This window comes from Nyctereutes procyonoides, unplaced genomic scaffold (assembly GCF_905146905.1).
Source record: "Nyctereutes procyonoides isolate TBG_1078 unplaced genomic scaffold, NYPRO_anot_genome, whole genome shotgun sequence".
Lineage (NCBI taxonomy): Eukaryota > Metazoa > Chordata > Mammalia > Carnivora > Canidae > Nyctereutes > Nyctereutes procyonoides.
The window spans coordinates 39,618,923-39,626,625 of NW_026575082.1; the positions used below are offsets into that span (position 1 = coordinate 39,618,923).

Here is a 7,703-nt window from a genome sequence, read left to right on the forward strand (position 1 = left end):
CACTCACCCCCACCCCCGCCCTCCTCCCCTTCCACCATCAGCTTTCAGGAGATGAGGTCCTTCACCAACACACATCGGGGGAGGGGAGGGGTGCCGAGGACAGAGGACAGCTAGGCTCGGGAGAGACGGCCGCAGACCATCCCGGGAGCTCCTCCCGACTGAGAGGTTTCATCCTAAGGAAGGGGCTGGGGTGTTTAGGATGCAGTCTGGGCACGCGCTCTTCCCGGGACCATCCCGGGGTGCGCCCGCAGCGCCCTCCCGCCCTCTCTGGCTGGCGCTCGCGCCTGGGCCCCGCGGACGCCGCGCGGGGAGGGATGGAGGGAGGGCGCTGCGGGCGCGGCCCCGCAAACCCCGCCTGCCGGGGCCTCGTCCACGTCCAGCCCCACCCCCACCCCACCCCCCACCTCGCCCGAGCCGTCCACCCGACTTCTTATCCCCGCGGCCGCTCGGCCTCCCGCGGAGTGCAGGAGGACGCCGGGTACGCGGCCACACGTGCGCTCAAGCCGGCTTGGGATCCCAACCCTCGGCCTCGTCGCCGCCAGCCGGCTCTCCGGCTCCTCCGCGTGGGGGCCTTGTCCTCGGGTTCGGGGCTGCGCGCCCGCGCCGCGAGCAGGGCATCGCACACCCCGCCCCCGGTGGGCTAAATGCAATCGCTGTTGTGCAAATGAATGAGTGATTGTGTGCACGTTTGCCTCGTGATCTGTTACAGAAAGTGCTATTCGCTGAGCGACTCTCGTGCTAAGGCGCACTTACACACACGTCTGGGTACGGCGGTCACTACTGGCTGCCCGGGAACACGCACCTACTGCCCTGGCACAGTCTCCCTCCTTGATCACGCCAAATCATCCTACCTCTTCGGGAAGCGTTTCCGTATTTTGCACACCCGATGCGGGCACTGTTCCTGGGGATGGGCACGTATGCTCGCATACAGTTGTGCTCCGAAGGGAGAATCGTTTTGTTTTCTGAACGGTCTGCGTCCGCTGAGCGCGCGGGAAGGGAGTCACAAGCTGGACCCGCGTGGGCGTCGCGCCTACGGGCTGGGTTATGCTGGTACGTCACTACCCTTCTCCGGGCCTCAGTTTCCCCATCTGTAGCATTCCCGGGGCCGGAATTCCATCCACGTGAGCAAGGATGGATGCACACTGGGTCGCGTAGGGGCCCGCGCCTCTCACCTCCCTCCGGGCGCGCTCAGCGTTCCCAAGTTGGGGACGCCTCCGGGAGTCCCTCCACGCACAGCTCGAGACGCACAAGGTGACCTCCAGCTAACAGCGGCGGCTCAGGGGATTCCCAGGTTTGCCCCATTAACCTCGCCGGGGCTGCAGCGCGGGCGGGCCGCCCCCTCCTCGCGCCCTCCTCCCGCACGCCAGCCCCTCTCCCCCGCACCCCGCCTCCCTCCTCCCGGCCCCGCCCGCCTGCCCACCGCGGCGCATGCGCCGCCCGCCGAGCGTGTTTCTATAAAAGTCCAGCGTCAGCCAGAAACTTCACAGTGTGTTGTTGGCTGCGGCAGCAGGTAGCGAAGTGACCCCGACGGCTTGGGTGCTCCGGTAGCCACCAGCGGCCGGAGGGCGAGCAGTGACCATGGAAGAGCTCCATGTAAGTCCGGTTTCGGCCTGATTTCCTTACACGCACAAACACGAAAACTTAGGGCGCGACCCCCTCGGAGCGAGCAGAGGCGAGCGGAGCGTGGGAGGGGCCGGCCCGGGAGAAGGAGCGTGGAGGGAGTTTCCGTGCGCGTGGCTACCCTGGAGGACCCGGCAGGATTGGAGTCGTTGGCTCTGCAGGGAGAGGAGGACAGATGCGTGTGTCTCCCCTGGAGCCTCAGACCCAAGAACGTCCTGTACAGCCGCGGGCGGCGCCGTCCCGGGACTCAGCCCGAGGATGTCTCCGGGGGTGGTGAACTACAGGAGCTGGAGCTGGAGGTGGGGGCGGCGCGCGGGGCTGAGTTCCCAGGGCGAGGACCGCCCCTTGTTGATCTCAGGCGCAGGCGGGGGTTGGGGGGCGCCCTTGAGGGGGGGCGCGCGGGCCCTAAGCTCTGCACAGCCCGCGGGGCTGCGTCAGGACCCCCGCCGGCGAGCAGCGGGCGGGAGAGGCGGGCATCTGAGCCTCGGCCCCGCGGGGACGCGGCCGTGGGGCGCGGCGGCGAGCGGCCCGGGCCCCGACGGCGGAGCGTGAGGGCGCCTCGGCGCAGCAGGACCCGGAGGTGTGCGCGGCGGGGCCCCGCGGGAGGCTGCGAGGGCACCTGGGCTGCGGGAGCTTGCGGCGCACACGGGCAGGTGCAAGTGGGGAGACCGTTTGGCCCTCGCCGATCCCAAATGCGCCGTCGAACCGTCGGTGGTTTCCTGGAGACTTTGGAAACCCCTTACCAGGAAGGCTTTTCGTTTCCCCGGCGGCGCGCGATTCAAAGGCTGTTCGGGGAGACGCCCATTCTCTCCCCAACACCCTGTGAGCCTGCCCTTGGCGAGGGGCTGGGCGAGACGCCGGGAGCCGCGGCGCCCGCTGGTGGGCGTGGGCGCAGGGCAGGCGCGGAGGTCGGGGGTTCGCGCCCCCCAGGCCTCAGGGCGCCCTCCGCCCCCGAGGCTTCCAGCTGCAGACCTCCGACCCCATTTACTGGGTCAGTGGCGGGGTGGGAAGCGGCCCGGGAGGGTGAGGAAATGAAACTCAGGGCGAGGACCATGAGCGCAGACCCCGTGACCTTCCCCTCCCAGTAGATCGCCGCGCTCCCCAACGTCCCAGACGCGCCAAGAGGTGGACGGGTCGGGCGGAGAGACCCGCGCCCAGAGGAGCGCAAGCCCCAGGCGCTGTGCGCGCCCGCACCCCCTTCTAACAGCCCCGTTCAGCACCCCGAGCGCCACAGATCCTTCCTTTAAGGCTGGATCCTCCTTCCCCCTACACGTTGCTTGAAGTACAGATTGGTTTGTGTTTGCATGGACGAGGGGAAGGCAATGTTTTGTGCCTTAGGAGAAAGTTTTGAGGACCCCCCTCCATGCTCATTCTTTCCCTTTTCCCTATCCTGGGGAAACCTTCGTATAGAAAATCAATCCCAGCTCCTCGGAACTCAAGCTTCCGTTCCCACTCCTCGCCTGCCCCCCACCCCCACCCCACCTCTCCCACTCCCTAGGGCGCACAGTCTAGGAGTGGTTCCCTTTGTGTTTTGTTTTGGTATTTTCCCTCCCAAGGTTCCCCCCCAGTGGGTGGGGTAGAAGAGTTAGCAAAGATGTGACTTTCAAACACTCAGAATCTCAGCGCCCTTTTGTTCTAAACAAAGAATTTTGTAATTGGTTCTACTTAAGAAGGATATAACAAGTGACTCTGGGGAAGATGAGCAGGAGGGTTGCAGGAATCTATAACAATTCTCTTGTGCCCATCCACTCACTACTTCATCCGAAGCAGAATGTCCTGAAGAAGCCTGGGCTGACTTGGGTTTTATAAATCACTTTTTAAAAATCGCAGAAACATTTTTTTTTTTTTTAATTCGGAGAATGCCAGCTGAACTAGAAAGTTAACATCCCTTCCCTTGCCTCTTTTGCAGATATACCCTTCAGATAACTACACAGAAGAGGACTTGGGCTCAGGTGACTATGACTCCATGAAGGAACCCTGCTTCCAGGAGGAAAATGCTAACTTCAACCGATCTTTGTGCCCACAGTCTACTCCATCATCTTCTTGACTGGCATAGTGGGCAATGGATTGGTCATCCTGGTCATGGGTTACCAGAAGAAACCGAGAAGCATGACAGACAAGTATAGACTGCACCTGTCTGTGGCAGACCTCCTCTTTGTCCTCACACTTCCCTTCTGGGCAGTTGAGGCTGTGGCAAACTGGTACTTCGGGAATTTCCTGTGCAAGGCAGTCCATGTCATCTATGCTGTCAGCCTCTATAGCAGTGTCTTCATCCTGGCCTTCATCAGTCTGGACCAGTACTTGGCTATTGTCCATGCCACCAACAGTCAGAGGCCAAGGAAGCTGTTGGCGGAAAAGGTGGTCTACGTTGGCGTCTGGATACATGCTCTCCTGTTGACTATTCCTGATTTCACCTTTGCCAATGTCAGGGAGGCAGATGAGAGGTATATCTGTGACCGCTTCTATCCCAATGACTCATGGTTGGTGATGTTCCTGTTTCAGCACATAATGGTCGGCCTTATCCTGCCGGGTATCGTCATCCTGTCCTGCTACTGCATTATCATCTGCAAGCTGTCCCACTCGAAGGGCTACCAGAAGCGCAAGGCTCTCAAGACCACAGTCATCCTCATCCTTGCTTTCTTTGCCTGCTGGCTGCCCTACTACATTGGGATCAGCATCGATTGCTTTATCCTTCTGGAAATCATCAAGCAAGGATGTGAGTTTGAGAAAACTGTGCACAAGTGGATTTCCATCACTGAGGCCCTAGCCTTTTTCCACTGTTGCCTGAACCCATCCTCTATGCCTTCCGTGGAGCCAAATTTAAAACCTCTGCCCAGCATGCACTCACCTCTGTGAGCAGAGGGTCCAGCCTCTAGATCCTTTCCAAAGGGAAGCGGGGAGGACATTCTTCTGTTTCAACTGAGTCGGAGTCTTCAAGTTTTCACTCCGGCTAACAATGATCTCAAAGACTTGTATACATTAAAGAACTCTTTTTTTTTTTGTTACACATTTTTTCAGATATAAAAGAGTGACCGATACTGTACAGTTTTTATTGACTGTTGGATTTTTTCTTGTGTTACTTTAGTTTTTGTGAGGGTTTAATTGACTTATTTATATAAATATTTTTTGTTGTTGTTTTTCATGTGGATGAATGTCTGTAGGCAGGACCTATTGCCAAGTTCTTAGTTGCTGTATGTCTGGTTGTAGGACTGTAGAAAAGGGAACTGAACATTCCAGAGTGTGTAGTGAATCACTTAAGCTAGAAATGATCCTCAGCTGTTTGTACATAAATAATCTCTCCATTCCGGTGAACATTTTCTTTTTCCTGTTCTTAAATGGTTTGGTTACACTATGTGATTTTGCTGTAGAAGGTGGCACTTACAACCAAAGCCTGAAGTAGTATAGAAATGATGGTTTTTCAGTTTTCTCAAGTGGACTGATTTCAGCACCTTCAATGTACAGTCTTGTATTAAGTTGTTAATAAAAGTTCGTGATAAACTTACTCAGTGTTATGTTCTGATTTCTGTTGACATTCCTTTGGCTAACAGAAGTCAAAAATAATAACATATTTATGGCATGTCAGGTCCTATCCTAGCTGTTGTAATATTTTACTTAACCCTTATCACAATTCTATGATAGGAACTCTGACTCAATTATTAATAACAGAGCTACAGTTTGTAGAGCAGGAAACTGAGGCACAGAAAGCCCAAGTGACCAGATTAAAGGCATGGTAAGTAGCATAGCCAGTATTCCAAACCAGGGAATCTTGTCTTCAAAATCTGAAGTCTCAACCACTTTCAACTCCTAGACATTTAGAAACATCCAGCCAGTTCCTATTCCTATGAAAAGTCATCTTTTGAAGGAAAAATGTATGTTAAGGAGAAAAGGGATGCATGTTTTAAAATACCATGTTTTAAAATTTACTAGGACTGACCCCTTGTATGACTATCCTAGGTCTGTGCTGTGCCAAGCACAGTATGCTTTTTCTCATCTGATTCTTTCCATCTAGATTCCATCATTCCCTTTTCACAGACAAAGGAACAGAGATGCATAGACTTTCCATAACTTGCACTTTCAAGGGGACAAACCAGTTGATTCCATTCATCCTTCCAGACTGTGCTCTTAACCATACCACTATCGTTCCCCAGAACACCTGGTCATAAATCAACTGAACTGTTATTGAAAATAAAGCCAAAAGTGAATGTTTTCTTCATAAAATTAACCATGCCAAAAATACCCTCCTTGCAATATCTTCTATGCAAATCTCAACATTTTATTGCAACACCTAGCACCTCAAGGGTTTAACCAAGCAGATGAAAGTTAAATTGGTGCTTTCAGAGCTCAGAAGAAAGGTCCACTGAACCAAGCTCCTCACTGCTCATATTTTGCACAAGATTTTGGAGTCTTACATAATAACACCCGTAGCTATTTACACTACCATTGTGCAAGCCCTGGGCTCTTGAGTAAATTTCAGCTCTGGTCTCCATTTAAAGATAATTTCTAAACTATATAGCAGCCGTACCTATCTCATTTTGGAACACAAACAGGGCACTCCAGGCATGCACTCAAAGATAATAACCAGGATATAATCAAGGCAATATTTGGTCTACTTTTCATAATTGTTTCTGGCACAGAAAATCTATTTTGGAGGAAAAATTGCAATGTATTATCTTTCTGAGGCAAATCACATTTGTTGAAGGCAAATTATAGATCCTGTGAAGGGAAATAATTACTTAAAATAGAATCCAATTTGGCTGTACATTTCTGCTGCAGTCTATGGATCTGGAATAATTCAGAGTGGTATTCCTATTCCACTTGAGAACACAATTAGATTTTATATAGGAAATTATCTTGAGGTTTCTTGGTTTTCCCTGCGAAGCCTAATTGGATCACCCTTCATTTAAGCATAGTTTTACATGTACCCTTTGGAAGGCTTAGTCTTAAAACCATGACCATTGTAAAAGACTTCACTTGAACTTTCTCTATAAATATTTATCCTTGAGACAATAGAAGAAATCCTTGGAAGGAACTCGCTTTCTTTCTCATCTTGGCTTGAAACCTAGTCACCCCAGATTCCTCTCCTTTACCCTGGAGTCACAACAAAAGGAACCAAGCTGAAACAAAATTCCCAGTGTCACCAGTCTTAATGGGTATTTCATTCTCCCTTGGAACAAAGGTGGGATAACTCTTTTTAAAAAAGAAAAAAAAGGTTTGTCTCTCCTTGCCCTGAAAGCCCCACCCCCCATCATTCTCTGTCCCCACTGCACCATGTTCCAAGTGGCTCCAAAGCATTCCCTGTGTGGTGGTTTGTTCGACAATGCTGGGAAACCCAGTCTGCTAGCCAGCCCTCACAGGAAGTAGCTGATTGTTCCCTCTCCTCATCCCTTATGAATGGGGCCCTTGAAGGTCAGTAATGTAGATCCAGTTGTATAATGGAAGCTAAAATATTTAAATTGTATGCATGCTGCCACAAATGGCATAAATATGACATCTGAGTTATTAATAACATTAAGCCTGTGACTGGGGAGGAAAGAAGATGTTTTTATCTTGCAAAGCCTTTGTTTTCGTAAAACGCCACTTGGCAATTCACCTCCCGAACTGGGGGCTTCTCAGTCTCCTTTTGTGGTTATGCCTATGTTAAAATAATAATTCTGGGGGACTCTTTTAATAGGAAACTCTACAGGTTTTATTTTAACAATCTAACAAGCTTGATTTTCTCCAAGCTTATTGTAAGATAGTAAAGGCTCCATAAACAGAATTGAGTTGTCATTATGTCCATGTAATACTCCCTGAGGAGGCGGAGGGACCATTGGAGACAAAATTCACATTACCTTAGAAAATAATCTAGGCATCCTCCAGCACTTAAAAATTTGACATTGCAGGGGTCCCTGGGTGGCGCAGCAGTTTAGCGCCTGCCTTTGACCCAGGGAATGATCCTGGAGTCCGGGGATTGAGTCCCACGTCAGGCTCCCTGCATGGAGCCTGCTTCTCCCTCTGCCTATGTCTCTGCCTCTCTCTCTCTCTGTGTGACTGTCATAAATAAATAAAAAATTAAAAAAAAATTGACATTGCAGCCTGGCATC

General features: G+C 52.1%; 1 pseudogene; it reads left to right on the forward strand.

Annotated features, from left to right (window-relative positions):
• Positions 1-1,561: 1,561 nt before the first annotated feature.
• LOC129514551 (C-X-C chemokine receptor type 4-like) lies at positions 1,562-5,113 on the forward strand (annotated as a pseudogene).
• Positions 5,114-7,703: the final 2,590 nt, after the last annotated feature.